Source organism: Tenebrio molitor, chromosome 8 (genome assembly GCF_963966145.1).
Source record: "Tenebrio molitor chromosome 8, icTenMoli1.1, whole genome shotgun sequence".
Taxonomy (NCBI): Eukaryota; Metazoa; Arthropoda; class Insecta; order Coleoptera; family Tenebrionidae; genus Tenebrio; species Tenebrio molitor.
This window is the reverse complement of record NC_091053.1, coordinates 18201025-18217096: the sequence shown is the minus strand read 5'-3', so window position 1 is coordinate 18217096 and position 16072 is coordinate 18201025.

Genomic DNA, 16072 nt, shown 5'->3' with positions numbered 1-16072 from the left:
AATAGAGAATTTATAAGCTATGGAAATCGTAAAAATTATCTTAAATCCACTACGGCAACATTGCCAGGTAATAATGTACAAGTACCGTGCGATCATTTAAATTATAAATTAGAGCGGGCTGTAAATTTTAAATAAGGTTGGCATTATTAACTGTTGTCAATTTGATTTAAAATTTGAATTGTCAAAGTGACGTTTCAAAATTTTTTATTTCGAACAGAACATTTTTCTTACTGAGAATTATTTTAAAAACGCTGAACAACAAGAGAATGGCGAATGGAAGTATTCTGTAGAGCACTGCGTTAATGGTTTTCAAAACACATTCCCTAATTTTCCTGTAGATTACCAAAAATTGGTTCAACAAATTTATAAATGTGTGGCGAAATTTCGTAATGTTGGGACTGTTGGTCAAAAAGCAGGTAGCGGAGCGCCAAAAAAGACAGACCCATTACTTATTAGTTTTCACAGTCATAATCAGGGACCTCCAGTTATTAATTACTGTCATCTTATTAATGTTTTTGTTTTTTAGACTTTTCCCACTGAAACTCCGGTTGAAATTACTGTACCACAAAATCCTGTAGTGTCTTTCATCATTCCAACTGTTCCAATCACATCCAAATCAATTCAAGTAGTTCTCGAATACCTGACACGATGCATTTTGATGATCTAACGCTATCCTCACCTCAAGACATTGTTGATGCATTTTCCTCTTTTTTCAATCAAGTATATTTAGCATCCGACCCTGAATATACGAAGAGAGTTGTTGACACTAATTTTCATAATATTATTTCAATTACACAAATTTTCGAAGAGGAAATAATATCTTCACTAAAATCTTTTAAAACCTCCATGACTGCTGGGCTTGACGGGATTCCAAGTTTCCTTCTTCGGGATTGTGCTCAAATATTTGTAACACCACTGTTTTCGATATTCAACCTCATAATTAAATCTTCAACTTTTCCCACAGTTTGGAAGCAAGCACGGGTGTCACCGATTTTTAAAAAAGGAGATTGGTCAAACATCGAACACTTTAGACCCATTTCTATAATATGTAATTTTTCAAAGATCTTAGAATCTATATTATATAAACGCATTTATGCAGACGTAAAGAACTATATTTCACCTCATCAACACGGATTTGTAGAAAGAAGATCAACACTCACCAACCTCGCTTATTTTTCGCAATACGTTTCAGAGGCAATTGACTCTAAATATCAAGTGGACGTTCTATATACAGATTTTCAGAAAGCGTTTGACCAAATCGATCATTTCATTCTACTCAGAAAACTTGAACTGTTTGGTTTTGATAATTCTTTACTTGCCTTATTTCGGTCATATCTGCTAGATAGGCGCCACTATGTTATCTACCAAAACTTTGTATCCAAGTCCTTTACACCGACCTCAGGCGTTCCGCAAGGCTCAAACCTTGGACCTCTTCTATTCCTACTTTTCATAAACGATATGGTCAATGTTATTACCTGTGAAAAGTTGCTTTTCGCTGATGATCTTAAATTGTTTATTAGAATCGAATCTGATAGTGGTTTTAATCTACTACAAAATAACTTAGACGCGGTTGTTGAATGGTCATCTCGAAATCGGCTCTCTTTGAATACTGCTAAATGTTTTGTATCCTCATATTCCCGGATTCGTTCTGTCAAGGAACATACCTATACATATAATTGACCAACATCGTTTAGAACGAGTCTGCAAATTCAAAGATTTCGGTGTCACTTTCGATACGGAATTAAATTTTAACGATCATCTTAACAATATTGTTAGCAAAGCTCTAAAAACGTATGGATTTGTATTTAGAAATTGTAAAGACTTCAGCAATCCAAAAACTCTATTGCTACTGTACACGTCATTGATTAGATCTCAACTGGAATATTGTTCACTTATATGGTATCCGATATATATCACAAATATAAATGAACTCGAGAAAGTCCAACGAAAATTTTTGAAGTTTTTAAGTTTTCAACTTGACGGTGTTTACCCTATAAGAAATTATGATAACAACATGTTATTAGGTAGGTTTAAGCTTAAGTCTTTGTATACTCGCAGAGTCAATGCTGTTGTATCATTTCTGTATAAGCTTGTACATCACAAAATTGATTGTTCATTTCTTTTAAGCAAAATTAGTTTTCATGTTCCTCGCACGAATAGTCGAAACTACACTACGTTTTATACTCGTATTCCTAGCTACAGAACAAATGTGTTGCTTAAGTCGCCGATTATTTTAATGTGTAACAACTTTAATCAGTTCGCTACAAGGTGTGACATTCACTTTGACTCTTTGAAAACAATTCTTGACGCTGTAAAATACCGACTGTTGTCTTCAAAGAGTTTTATCATTATTATGACTTACATATCAGCTTGTAATCTAGTTGTATGTACCGTGCTCTCAGCACATTACTTCCTGTAATTGGGTGCCACCAAATGGTTGAGATAATGGGCCCTCATTTGCTAGAAAATCCAATACTTTCATCTTGTCTGGAACATAAAAATGAGATTTGCGAGCTGATAATAACTGCAACGCTGAAACCAGTTCTAGATAATACATATTTGTCAAGAAAAAACAGATTTATCAAAGAAGAAATGTGCAATCCAGAACAAACTACTTTGCAGAAAAATATTAAAGTTATAAATTGTTCTAACCTACCTTGTATTATGATTTCATGTTTTTTTGCAATTCTAATTTATTAGTATTTTGCTAGTCCCGAATGTATCCAAAATAAGCTCGGATTTTGGATATTTTATAGTATTCATGTTTTAATTGATGTTTTAAGCACTTCACCTCAAAGTAAAAAGTGGAAAAAGTGTAAATTGACTGCGTTCAAAATCGGTAGATGGAGCGCAAAAAGGTTCTGCCGCCCGAAATGTCACAGAAACAAAGTTTATATGGAAAAATCGAAAGTTGAAACGTCCTTATAAGCGTAGCTTTTTGATTCAGATGCCCTTGGTATAACCATTGTTAACTTAGGAACTAGCCAAAGGAAAAAAAATGACAACGAAATTTAACTCTGCTCTTCAAACATCTTAACCACGTAAGAGATTGGGCGCCGTTTTTGAGACACTGTAGGTATATTTATTAGTAACTAAAGGCTGTATGACACGATGCTAAATTTTGTAGAAAATTTGTTAGAAAATGAGAGAGGACCAATGAACGATCAGGATCTGACAAAGACAGACTATGATCCTGATCGTTCATTGGTCCGATCGAGGGTCTCTCTCATTTTCTAACAAATTTTCTGTAATAATATCACAAGAGAGTGAGAATAAATTGAAAATAATTCGACAGATTTTCGAAAACTTGTTGCCAGGCAATAGACACGAGAGCCCGGAGGGCTCGAGTGGCTATTGCCATCTGGCAACAAGTTTGAGAAAGAATCTGGCGAATTATTTTCTACTTATTCTCACTCTCGAGGGGTATTCGTAGGATTATTTTTTCATGAGTACAAAATCAAAAATACAAAAAAAAATTATATTATCGCACTGAATTGTTCTTCGTTCATGTTCAGCAATTGATGACACTTACTGTCGAATTGAAAAATACGTTGTCACTATTTAAAACAAAATACGAACTATAATTATTCTCACTTGGATAATGTACTTAGATTATTCTCACTATAATAATGATACGATTGAACAGATTTGAACATGTGATCAAAAATGCTGATGAACTATTGGAAGTTATAAACATGAAAAAATAATTTACAAAATTTAGCATCGTGTCAAACAAGCTTTACATGGAAACGTAATTATTCATCAATCTCTTTTAAATAGCATATTCACAACAAAATTGTATATTTTAATGAAGAAAATAAACAACGATAACACTAAACAATATCGAAATGCGTAACTCAAGGTTCATTTTTAAGCTTTTAATGATTTTTATTTTTAAATTTTCATCAGGGTTGCAGATAAAAACACATAAAACGAGCATTTGGAGAAAGTTATGAAAAATACGAAACATGAGCAATAAGAATAATAAAAGTTCTAACGAAGTGGAGCAACACTGTGACAACAAAGAGAAGCTGAAGGTGGACGATCAAATTGAGTTGCAGAAAAGATGTACCGAACAAGATTCCCCCTGCAGTAGTACAAATTATGAGCATAACAAGGAAGCTCAAAACTTACAGAAGAAAACTGCTAGTCATAAAAAGCAGAAAGGAGTTTCTATGGTAAGAAGCATTTAAAAATCATGTTATCTTAAAATTTGGGTGAATATTCTAATAGTAATTTACACACAGGTTGATCTTTCGCTTGTAACATGTAAAGATTGTCGATTTTATCTGCAAGCACTATAACCGTTTTCACCCACCATCACAAAATAAAAGTCCTCGAATAAATCTTGCAAAATTAATCTGCCACATGCAAAACCGCATGTTGATGCGCGAGTAATCAGGGATTTATGCATGGATCAAACCAGATCTGTGGAATTTCGACTTGACGAAAGTTTCGTACCCCAAGTCCTCTGTTTTTTAGTTTTAATAAGTGTTAAATGTTAAAAAAAATGTAGGATAATGTTCAGCAATAAGAAAAAGCTTGCTGTTGTGTGTGGAATAATAACTATAATACATATACATAATACCTATAATTTGCAATTGCTACAAAACATTTCTTTCTACACCACTTCTGATAAACTGTTCAATTTTCTTATGTCAAAAACTTCATTTTCTTAAATGGCAACTACCATTTCTGATACTAAATATAAATGTAAAATTTAATTTAAAGCCACTTTTATTAATATTATGTATGTCTATTTCCAGCCGTTTTGACGTAATTTCTATTTTTTGAAAATAGCACTTGTTTTATTTGAATTTTTATTCAAATACCGCATTGAAATAAATAGTAGATATGTAACAACAAAATAATTAAATAAAAAACAGAATGTGTCGTAAAGACGCACGATAGAAGTGAAACTTTTGTATTACAGAGGAACATTGTAATTATCCATCAGTCACTTTTAAATAGCATATTCACAACAAAATTGTATATTTTAATGAAGAAAATAAATTATAAACAACGATAACACTAAACAATATCGAAATGCGTAACTCATTGTTCATTTTTAAGCCTCCAAATTAATGAGAGGACATTATCGATAAATGCCGTGAGTGTGACAAAGACAGAAGTATACACAATTTTAAGGGATGTTTGTATCGTGTCAAACAGATTAACTTACATTTAAGTGAGATGGAAAAATTGGCGCAACCGTTGTATAGTCAGAATTCCTTAGGAAGTTACAAGCACTATACGAGACAGTGCTCCCACTCGACCTGATAGACGATAGTGTTTACCCCCACCACTTTTCGTCACACAAAAAGGTTGCCGATCAGAATTTCAAGACCCTCCCATAAAAAGTTTCACTTCAATAAACAAATCAACAAAAATAGTAGTTTATTTAACGAGTTGAATACAGTTTTTTTGTTCGACAAGCCTCTTAAAGGCTCCAAATCGCTTAAAATCTTTAAAATTAGCTTGACGTTTTGTTTTGATAAGTTGTAACATTTATCAAAATCCGTTCACGCAGGAGAAAATTCTCAAATTCTGACAACGTCGAACAAAAAAATATTTTTTTTTACCGTAAAAACTGAAAAATAGTATACACGGTGGAAACTTTAACTGGAATAAAATTCATAACTTGGAAATAGGCGATTTTTGTAAAAAATACCGAAACAGATCAATTTTTATTTTTAGTTGCCCACATTTTGACGCATATGGTTTTTGCATATCTGCTCCCGGAAGTACTCAACCACCCCCAACTTTTTTTTTCAAACGTAAGGGTATATCAAGTGACACCTCGTTTGAAAGGCCAATTTGTAAGGAATACAACGCACTATTTGTTTCTTGAATATTTTCAAAGCCTACGTGCTAAAAAGTAAAAACCAATTCTATAAGTTCAACACTATTTAATGCAACAAATGTTAAAAATGGGCACCGTTTCTGCATCCCTTAGGTTTTGTAACATTTCCGGTGTGATTTGGCTAATTTTATGGGTCATGCCTAATATTCTCAATATTCGGAACACTGTTTCTTTTGATTCCAATGTTTTAAAAACTTTTTACAATGCTTTTATTCGTAGCAAGTTAGAGTATTGTTTCATTGTATGGAGTCCAACCTACCAAAAATACATTCATATGCTTGAAACTGTTCAGAGAAAATTTCTTAAAACATTGTATTATCGTCGTTATCATGAGTATTTGGCCCATGGATATTGTTATAATAATTTATTAAATGAGTTTGATTATATATCAATAAATGATCGCCGTACACTAGGTCAAATTATTTTTGTTTGTAAAATTATAAACAATTCTATATCGGATGAAAATTTACTTTCATCTTTGAACTTTAATGTTCCTAGACTCAACAGCAGGAGTACGTTAACTTTTTATAGTCCTACAGAAACTCTAGTGGAATTCGGCTTTGGTTGTAAATTTATGCTTGTCACTTGAAAAATAGAATTTTAAGCTGCAGCAATAATTCTACTGATAAATGCTAATGAGGGTTGTCAGTTTGGGGTTTGCAATGTTAGCATCAGGCAGGGATGTTACAGGCGGTGTTGGTAATTTCGCCACCAAGCATCATTACGAGATTAAGATACAGGTAAATTCGCCACCACCGTTTAATGGCATGCTAAGCCTACCGGTAATTTCGCCACTGTACTTCCCGGAATTAATCTACATTCTACACCTACCTGCCCATACGGACGGAGCCAGTGGACGGCCGACATAAATATTTCTGTATCTGAGGGCCGGATTTCAAGTCATGGTCGCAAATAGGTTGTGCAGCGCAAATGTGTAGCTATCTTTATCCTACACATTAATTACCAATATGCGTCATCTTTCTCTCTTGCGACGTTACCATGACAACAACAAGTGCGACCGTCGCAAGTCAACTTGAAATCAGGCCCTGAGAGTCTGAGACAGGAAAACAAGTAAATGCATGTACCTATATGGAAAAACAATTTATTATTTAAGATTAATTCTTGAAAATAAAATTGTTATTTTTAAGAATTAATCTTTCCATTGTAATCTTATTATTATGTCGTTTTATCATATTATTTATAAATTTTTGTCTGTCTCTGACATGCTTATTATGAATTTTTGCTACCAAATGTAGACTTTGTATTTTCACATAAGTGTCTATTTGAAATTCTTTCAGTTTTTCTAAAAACACAAATAAAGTTGGGTCAGGTGTCAGGTAGTTACTTAAATCCACCCGTATTGGGTATGACCCTCAATAAAAATGTATTGAAAAATATTGGTGGCGAAATTACCGATGGGATTTTACTCAACGGGGATGCGCAAAAGATTAAGGTAATTACTGGTGGCGAGATTACCTGTCCCCGTTACAGGTAGTGGTAGTTGTATTTATGACAACATTTATTACTTGATAATAAAATCTTATTCTTCGGTTGTTGTTGTTATATTTACAACTAAAGCCGAATTCCACTAGAGTTTCTGTATGACTATACTTGCCATGTGTCAATACTCGTCACTGTGCTAATGGACCCCTCGTTGAAATGTGCCGCAAAGTGAATACCTATTGCTTTAATGTTGACATTTTTTGTTCCACATTAAAACAAATTAAAGATAATTAAGGTATTAGAAAATTTGGTCAGTTTTGGGCGTGAATGAGTAATTTCTTTCTTTAGTATTAGATTTTTGTTTTTTTTTCTCTCTTATTTCTTTTTTTTGTTAATTTGTTATTATTGTATTTCGACTGAGTTAATTATATTTTAGTTAATAATGTTATCCTGTAATTAGTAGTGTGTACCTACTGTTGGATAATAAATTAAAAATAAAAATTTATTTTTAAATTTTTATTAGTAGTGTGTACCTACTGTTGGATAATAAATTATTATAAAAAATAAATTTTTATTTATTTATTATTATTATTATTATGTTGTTACACAGTCTAGGACTGGTTTACAAATCTACGAGGGGCGTGATGACCAACTCAATAGACCGAGACCAATGTGACTTCCGAATCACGAGATAGAATATAGCCTTTTTTTTCCGTCCTGGGTCGGAATCGAACCCGCGACCCTCGCGTCCCTGAGCCGAAACGGACTCCATTAGGCTATATATATATTATTATTCGGTTTTGGGCACGAAGTTAGGCAAATCACACCGGAAATGTTACAAAACGTAAGGAATGCAGGTTACTATCGATCTGCAATTTGCCAACAAACAAACGGTGGCCATTTTGAACAATTTTTGCATTAAATAATGTTAAACTTACAAAAATTGGTTTTTATTTTTTAACACGTAGGCTTTGAAAATATCTAGGAACAAATAGTTCGTTGTATTCTTTGCGAAGTGGTCTTTCAAACGAGGTGTCACTTGACATATCCTTCTGTTTGAAAAAAAAAGTTGAGGGTAGTTGCGCACTTCCGGGAGCAGATATGCAAAAACCATATGCGTCAAAATGTGGGCAAGGAAAAATAAAAATCGACCCGTTTCGGGATTTTTTTATAAAAATTGCCTATTTCCAAGTTATGAATTTTATTCCAGTTAAAGTTTCCACCCTGTATACTATTTAAAAACACTATAGCCCGACATGCTATGATTTTTTTTGACATTATATTTTTTGACAGACCGCAGTTAGCTTTGTTTTTTTAAGTTGCACTGTAAATTTTTTTATCTTTATTCTGATAGATGTTTATCTTCTGAATACACAAACATTAAAATAAAAAATCAAAAATTTGTTTTTAATTAAAAAAATAAGTAGAATTTCCAAAAATCAAGTAACCATAACTTTACTATAGCAAATGTTCGAAATCACCTCCATTCTCTCTAAGGCACATTCGAATGGTTCAGGAGTTATAAATGTTTTAATGAACTCCTGCAACCCCCAATGACAGATATGTATTGATAAAAGAACGATCTAAACTCAAAATTTAACGTAGAATCTAAATTTGAAATCAAAATGGGGCCTTTCTATTTAAAAAACGAAGATGGCGTCGATTTCCGGTATTTCCGGAAGCGTCGCCATTTTGAAAATATTTTATTTGAAGTTAGACCAATCGATTGTAGTCGGCTGCCAATTTTCATATCAATACGATTTTGGGAAATCAGAAAGTTTCTAACGAACGCGCTACGTGAATCACCCTGTATAGGTATACAGGGTGATTCATCTTTTACCGCCGGTGGCAAAATTGACCTTAAAAATTATGATTTCACTTTCATATTTTGCAGACCTAATTTATTATCCATAAGGCACATAATATCAAAAAATGGAATTTATAAGTTAATTATGTCAAATTTTGGCATTTTCTCAATTATTAGTTATTTAATTTATTCAATCTTGTGGCATATGTCCACTCAAGTATTTTCACACAATTTTACCATGTTAAATCAATTTTCGCATATGGTATTATTGAAATAAACGCATTTTGATATTCAAATTTGTATTTGCTTCATGATTTACGACATAATGTCCCAATATCTTAACAACAAGGTCTTTATTGCCACAGCAGTGGGTCCTTTACAAATCCTATCGTAAATTCACCTAAGCAGGTCAGTTTTACAGGGTAGTCATTGTTAAGGAAAATTTACAACCCTAAAAGCCAACAACTACCAATAAAAGCAATTTTTCCATTAAAATCGATATAATTCAAAAACTATCAAAGATTTTTTGAAACGGGTTGCAGGTATTGATTTTATACGTCATTAGCCACATTCTGATGCAAAAATTTAAACATGAAGTTTTTTTAAAAACAGTTTTTTATAAATATCTGCTTAGAAGAAAAAAATTTTGAAATCAATTATACCGGCTGAAAATAAATTTTTCGACAAATCAAAACTGTAAATTTCATAATTTTTTCTTAATTCTTTTGCCACCGGCGGTAAAAGATGAATCACCCTGTATATCATTTCCCGGTTATGTATGTATCTAAGGGATATTGAGTTGTTTTGCATTCAATTTAACTCCCGTGTGTACTCACTTATTCACATCATTCTTTTTTTTTATGCGGAGCGGCAACCATAAATTTTACGTTCAGTTTTCACGCCTACTACGACTACAATCATTTAGAATAACCCTGTATTATTATTAATCTGTATTAGGGAATTCACTTCCGTGAATTTCGTGGGAACGGCACTTTCTAAACATTTCAATATTCACGAAACATACAGGTGTCCCATAAATGGTTTACTAACGGTGCACTACGGTGTAAAAGAGATTACCGTAAACGTCAGAAAAATGTAAAAAAAATTCTATTGGACTTATTCACTGATTTGGCGGTCTTTGAAAGTGGCACTCAACAGGTCAATTATTTCGAAATATATAGTGCGTTCGTAAACTTCGGAATAAATTCGATAAAACTGTAAGTATTAATTTCTGAGAAAAATCCTCGAAGAGGTCAACTTTGTTTTTAAAAAGTGCGTATTCCTCAGTACTGTACTTATGTTGACAGCGTGTCATCTTCTAATTATGACGTCATTAAGAATTTTTTGAAGTGAAAACTTCTTTAGGCGCACTACATCCATTTTATTCCCGGGCAGTGAATTAGTTTCATGCGACACGGTAAAATCGTAACGCAGATCAGCGCAAATCGTCCGCAGAACGACACGGTAAGCTAAAATCATGGGAGTCGAGATTTTTGCGGAGCGAGCGAAAAACAATCAACTGTGCGTCACTTGCCAGTTTTCAATTTTCAGTGATAATTGTGTTGTGACCTGACTGACCTCAGTGCAGACCTACAGGAGTAATTGTATATACAGACTGGTCCCGATATAACCTACCAGAAGAAATCCAGTAATAGGTGATGATGAGTAGAACTCGTACACAAAAAACGTTTCTAATAAAAGTCTTTTCGTTTTCGAGATAAAAATAGTCGAAAATCTGGTCCAAATTTGCTGTACGCTAATGAGTTAATCGGTTTTAAAAAGGTAATTCTGGTTACGCGGCTGCAATTTCTTTAGCAACGGTACCTGTAACACCTATGACATTTGTCAAGTTTAATTTTAAATTTGCGAATCCTTCAAAAAGTTATGAAATTCACAAAACAAGAATACGCCGATTTGCATTTACTCTATGGCGAAACACGTGGTAATTTAAGATCGGCAAGGCGACCATACGGCGAGCGTTTTCCTGAAGGAGTCCTTCCGTCCCGTTGTACTTTTGTGGAGCTACATGTGCATTTATGTTAATTTATGTGAGGTTGGTTCTGACTTATTCCAATACGATGGCGTCCCCGATCCTCCATTTAGGTAACCGCTCTGGATTTTAATTTTTGGGGCCATACGAAAGATTTGGTATACGAAGTTGAAATAAATACAAAAGGCCAACTCCAGAAACTTATTTATTACTTATTCATCTCAGTCAAATTTTGCTAGAGTGTACCTCTAAAAGCGGACGTATTTGCAGTTTCTATTGAAAAATACATATTTTTTATGTTTATTTAAAAACAGCATTGGATTTAAATAATATTAATTATTTATGCCTTGCTCCTTATTCCTCCAAGTCATCCACAATGATATATCTTTTATAGAATAGGTACATATTACTTAAAATCAGTAACGAGCATCATAGAAGTTTTCACTTCTGACATTACCTACTTTTTTCTCATTTTTTTGATAGGCCTTCGTACTAGGTAAACGATAAATGAAAAAAATTGATACCTTACATAACAACTTTTTTGAGAAAACGACAAATTTTAATTCAAAAATTTAATTTAATTTTTTTTGTAAAAATTTTAATTGACCTCAAACAAAAACAAACAAACATCTAAGGTTAACAGAAAAATTCAACGCAAATGCTCAAATTGCCTCCCGCCAACCATTTAGCAGACACTTTGTACACTGCACTCAATAATGTCAGAGCTTATTTGTTTCGTTTCAGTGAGAATTCTCTGCCGCAAATCTTCTAAATTGTTTGGTCTATTAAAATAAATCTTCGATGTTAACTAAACCCATAGAAAAAAAAATGTTTACCTTAAAAATTAAATTAAATTTTTTAGATAAAAATTGTCATTTTCTCAAAAAAATTGTTATGTAAGGTACCAATTTTTTTCACTCGTCATTTAGGTAGTACGAAGGTCTATCAGAAAGGGAAGAACAAAGTGGAGGTTGTCATTTAAAAAAATTATTGATGACGTCATAATTAGGAGATGACAAGCTGTCAACATAAGTAAAGTACTGAAGAATATGCATTTTTAAAATATAAAGTCGTCTCTTCGAGGATTTTTCTCAGAAATTAATACTTACAGTTTTATCGAATTTATTCCGAATTTACGAACGCACTGTATATATTAAATCGTCATGATAGGTAACTCTAATTGTACATATTATTACAAAGTACAAGATCACTCACTACCAATATCTAATTCTGCATAATGGAGTATTAAGCAGCTTTGGAAATCGAAAAAATTAATTTAAACCACTACGGTAACATGACAAGGTAATGATGTAGGAGTATATCTTTGTTTACATTGAATTACCGTTAATAATAATAATAACAATAATTGATTTTTTAGGCAGAATATAGCCTAAGGGAGTCCGTTTCGGCTCAGGGACGCGAGGGTCGCGGGTTCGATTCCGACCCAGGGCGGAAAAAAAAGGCTATATTCTATCTCGTGATTCGGAAGTCACGTTAAGCCATTGGTCCCGGTCTATTGAGTTGGTCATCACGCCCCTCATAGATTTGTAAACCAGTCCTAGACTGTGTAACAACATTTATAACAATAATTGATTTTTTTTGTCTCCATATTTTTTTCACGTACCTACATTTAAACATCCTCGATAAGGTAGTAAGCCAATTTTGAGAGACCCTGTATGTGTATTTTTAATGAAAATAAATGGAATTTATAAATCGAGCAGAAACAATTTGACGTTGTTAAGAGAAATCTAAATTTTGAAATCGAGGTGACTAATTTTTCGGAGATGGTAATAAAAATAAAATTTATAAATACCTTACATAACAATGTTTTCGAGTAAATGACAAATTTTACTTCAAAAATTTAATTTAATTTTTTATGTACTGTCGCGAGTAAAAAATTCTGGTCGTCAATGTCATTTCAAAATTTCGTTAGATTGTCACAAATTTAAAATCTCTGTCTGATTATGCCGATGTCAACAAAGTGTCAAAAACATGAGAAAAAAATGACAATTAAGGTCATACAACATGATGATAGGTTATGATATTTACGACCGTTTTACAATGGAGCATTTTCCATTGCGTTAAAGCATGATTTTGAAGACCAGTTTCTTTTGCTCGCACAGTAGGTACTTTTTTTTTTGTATGGGTTTATTTAAAATAGAGGGTTTATTTTAATACACCAAACAATTTAGAGGATTTACGGCAGAAAATTTGCGCTGAAATGGAACAAATAAGCCCTGACATTATTGAGCACAGTGTACTTACAATGTCGGTAAGTAACAAATGGTTGGCGGGGACAATTTCAAGATTTGCGTTAAATTTTATTGTTAAATTTAGATGTTTGTTTGTCTTTGTTTACGGTGAATTAAAATTTTTTACATAAAAATTAAATTGAATTTTTTAAGTGAAAAATGTAATTTTCACAAGAAAAATTGTTATGTAAGGTATCAATTTTTTCATACATCGTTTGGGTAGTAGGAAAGTCTATCAGAAAGAGAAGAAAAAAATGGGGGTTGTCATTTAAAAAAAAAATTGGTGATGACGTCATTGCGCAAAAACCATTGACGTCACTTAATAGTTATTTTTATATTAAGTGCGTGAAGAGAATGTTTTTTGTGCATGAAAAGGTGTTTTAAGCCGAGATGAAGGTCGAGGCAGTAATAGCTATTTACAATCGAGTGTGGGAAGTTACATTTTGCAGCGCGAAGTTTCATTTGAAGCACGACGCGCAGCGGAGTGTTTCATAAACTAAGCGCTGCAAAATGTTTCACACACAAGGTATGTATAATGCTTTTTGACCAACGTTTTTTAATTTAAAATGTTAAAAACAATGACTACTTTTCGAATTTTAATGGAACGCACCCAAGAATTGTCAAATGTAAGGCAGAACCGACAGATGGCGCTGCTATTTTCATTTCTTTTAGATTTTATTTTAAAAACTAATTGAATTCAAAATGTATACATATTGTTCTCCTGAAACTCAGCTTCATTAAGTTAAAATTGTGTATTTCTTCTACGTTTCTTAAAGGTTAAAAACAAGGATTATTTACTTCGCCGCATAGTATGTGGGAAAAATTCACCGTCGCACAGTCGCTGTAAAAACAAAGTTTCATGTGACGCGAACAGTGCGTGTTTGCAAAGTTTCCATCACAGGAGGACAAAAAAGCCTTTGAATCAGTGGCGGCTGGTCAGGGTAGGCAAGGTAGGCACCGCCTAACGTTCGAAATTTAGAAAAATTTTATTTTAATACTGTTACGTATATTGTATTAATTTTAATTCTCATTTTCATCGGATCTTTTTGTATCTTTTGTAATGAAGTGAGAAATAAGTCGTGCGCCATAGCCATCCATCTCACTGCACTGCTCAGCCTTTAGCGGGTCGGCGACAATCTGGAAGTTTTAAAATTTGTCTGTTTTATTTTCCACTACGACAATTACAAAGCGAAAATCTAAGCGCGAAAGCAGTGGTTGACGTGTTAAAATTCACAACAAAATAGAGGATTTCAGGCGATTTCTTCGTTCGCCTCCGCCGCTTTTCGTGAGCACACGTGAAAAATGTATCGTGCTCGGCTAATTTCAACTTTATGGCAAGTTTGCTTTAGTCAAGGTTGTTTCAGTGTTTAGCGGTAGTAGTTAAAACAGGTGATTTAGGTGATTCCTCAGAGGTCCTCAGGTGTTTTTCAGGTGTTGAATTGCTTTGGCAGGTTTTTCAGATCAGGTCAGGTTGGTATAATGGGTAGTATGAATAAGAATAAGCATTTGCTTATACTATATATTTGTCTTTTTCTATCTAATAGAGTCCATGTATTTCTATCTCTTACTAATACAAGTAAAAGCATTTGCTAATGGTTTATGCATATGACCCAATAAGTAGGTACTGTCTGTAAGTTTATAATAAAAGACAATAACAGGTTGACCGTTGGCTTTTCGGCGTTGGCGCCTAAACTAAATCAGGTTGATCTTTCAATATTACATACCTTACAGTATTTTTGATTTTTTGGAGAGGTAATTAATAGTTTCTCCCATTCTTATTTAATAAAATGGATGTATATAACGACATTATTTATGCAGTTTGATAGAAACGCCGTTTTCACGGCTTCTGTATCTTCAACGACCGACCGTATCAATGGAACGGAATTTTTCATGCCTCAAACGAATAAAAAATTATTCAAGGAACACAATGTGCCAATCTCGGTTAACATTCCTTGCGCTTTTGTTTATCGAAAAAGAATTTTTATTTCGACTTTATCAAAAGAATGATTTTTCTGATGAAATAATCCGAAGATTCGCTTTGTTAAAAGACAGACGAATCAATTTGATATATAAAACCTAACAGGGACAGCTGGTCCATGAGGTCATTTGGATAATGACCCCCCAAAAAATAAAGGTTTTAAATAAAGAGCTAACAGTAACATTGGGGTGATTTAAGCATCATTTTAATAAATAATTCTATAAAAAAATTGCCTGTGGCGCATTACTCGGGGGGCTACTGCCCCCCGAACCCCCGCTGTCAGCGGCTCGACATTCTAACCTATTTTGTTTTACTTTGCTGAGTACCCAGTCGCCTACCCAACACCAGATGCCACGAGCCGCCACTACTTTGAATGCACAAAAAACATCTTCACGCACGAAATATAAACAATATTTTTTCTATAATTGCTTTCAAAGCTTAATTTTAAAATTAAAATTTTTAAAGCAAATCTGACGTATATCAACCAATGACCATGTTGCTAAGTAACTAATAAAAAAACAGTGCGTGAAGTGAAAAACAGAAATAGGCATGTGCGTGAAATCGCATTTCACACACTGTTATGGGGGCCACACACACAGAGGGAAGAGTCAAGACTTGAATGCACACGCCACGGGGTACAGTTAAAACTCCGTGTGTGTGGAGAAGAATGTGGCACGCGCATTCAAGTCAGTTGGAATCAAGACTGTCTTGATTTTTGGCGTGCACATTCAATCCCGCG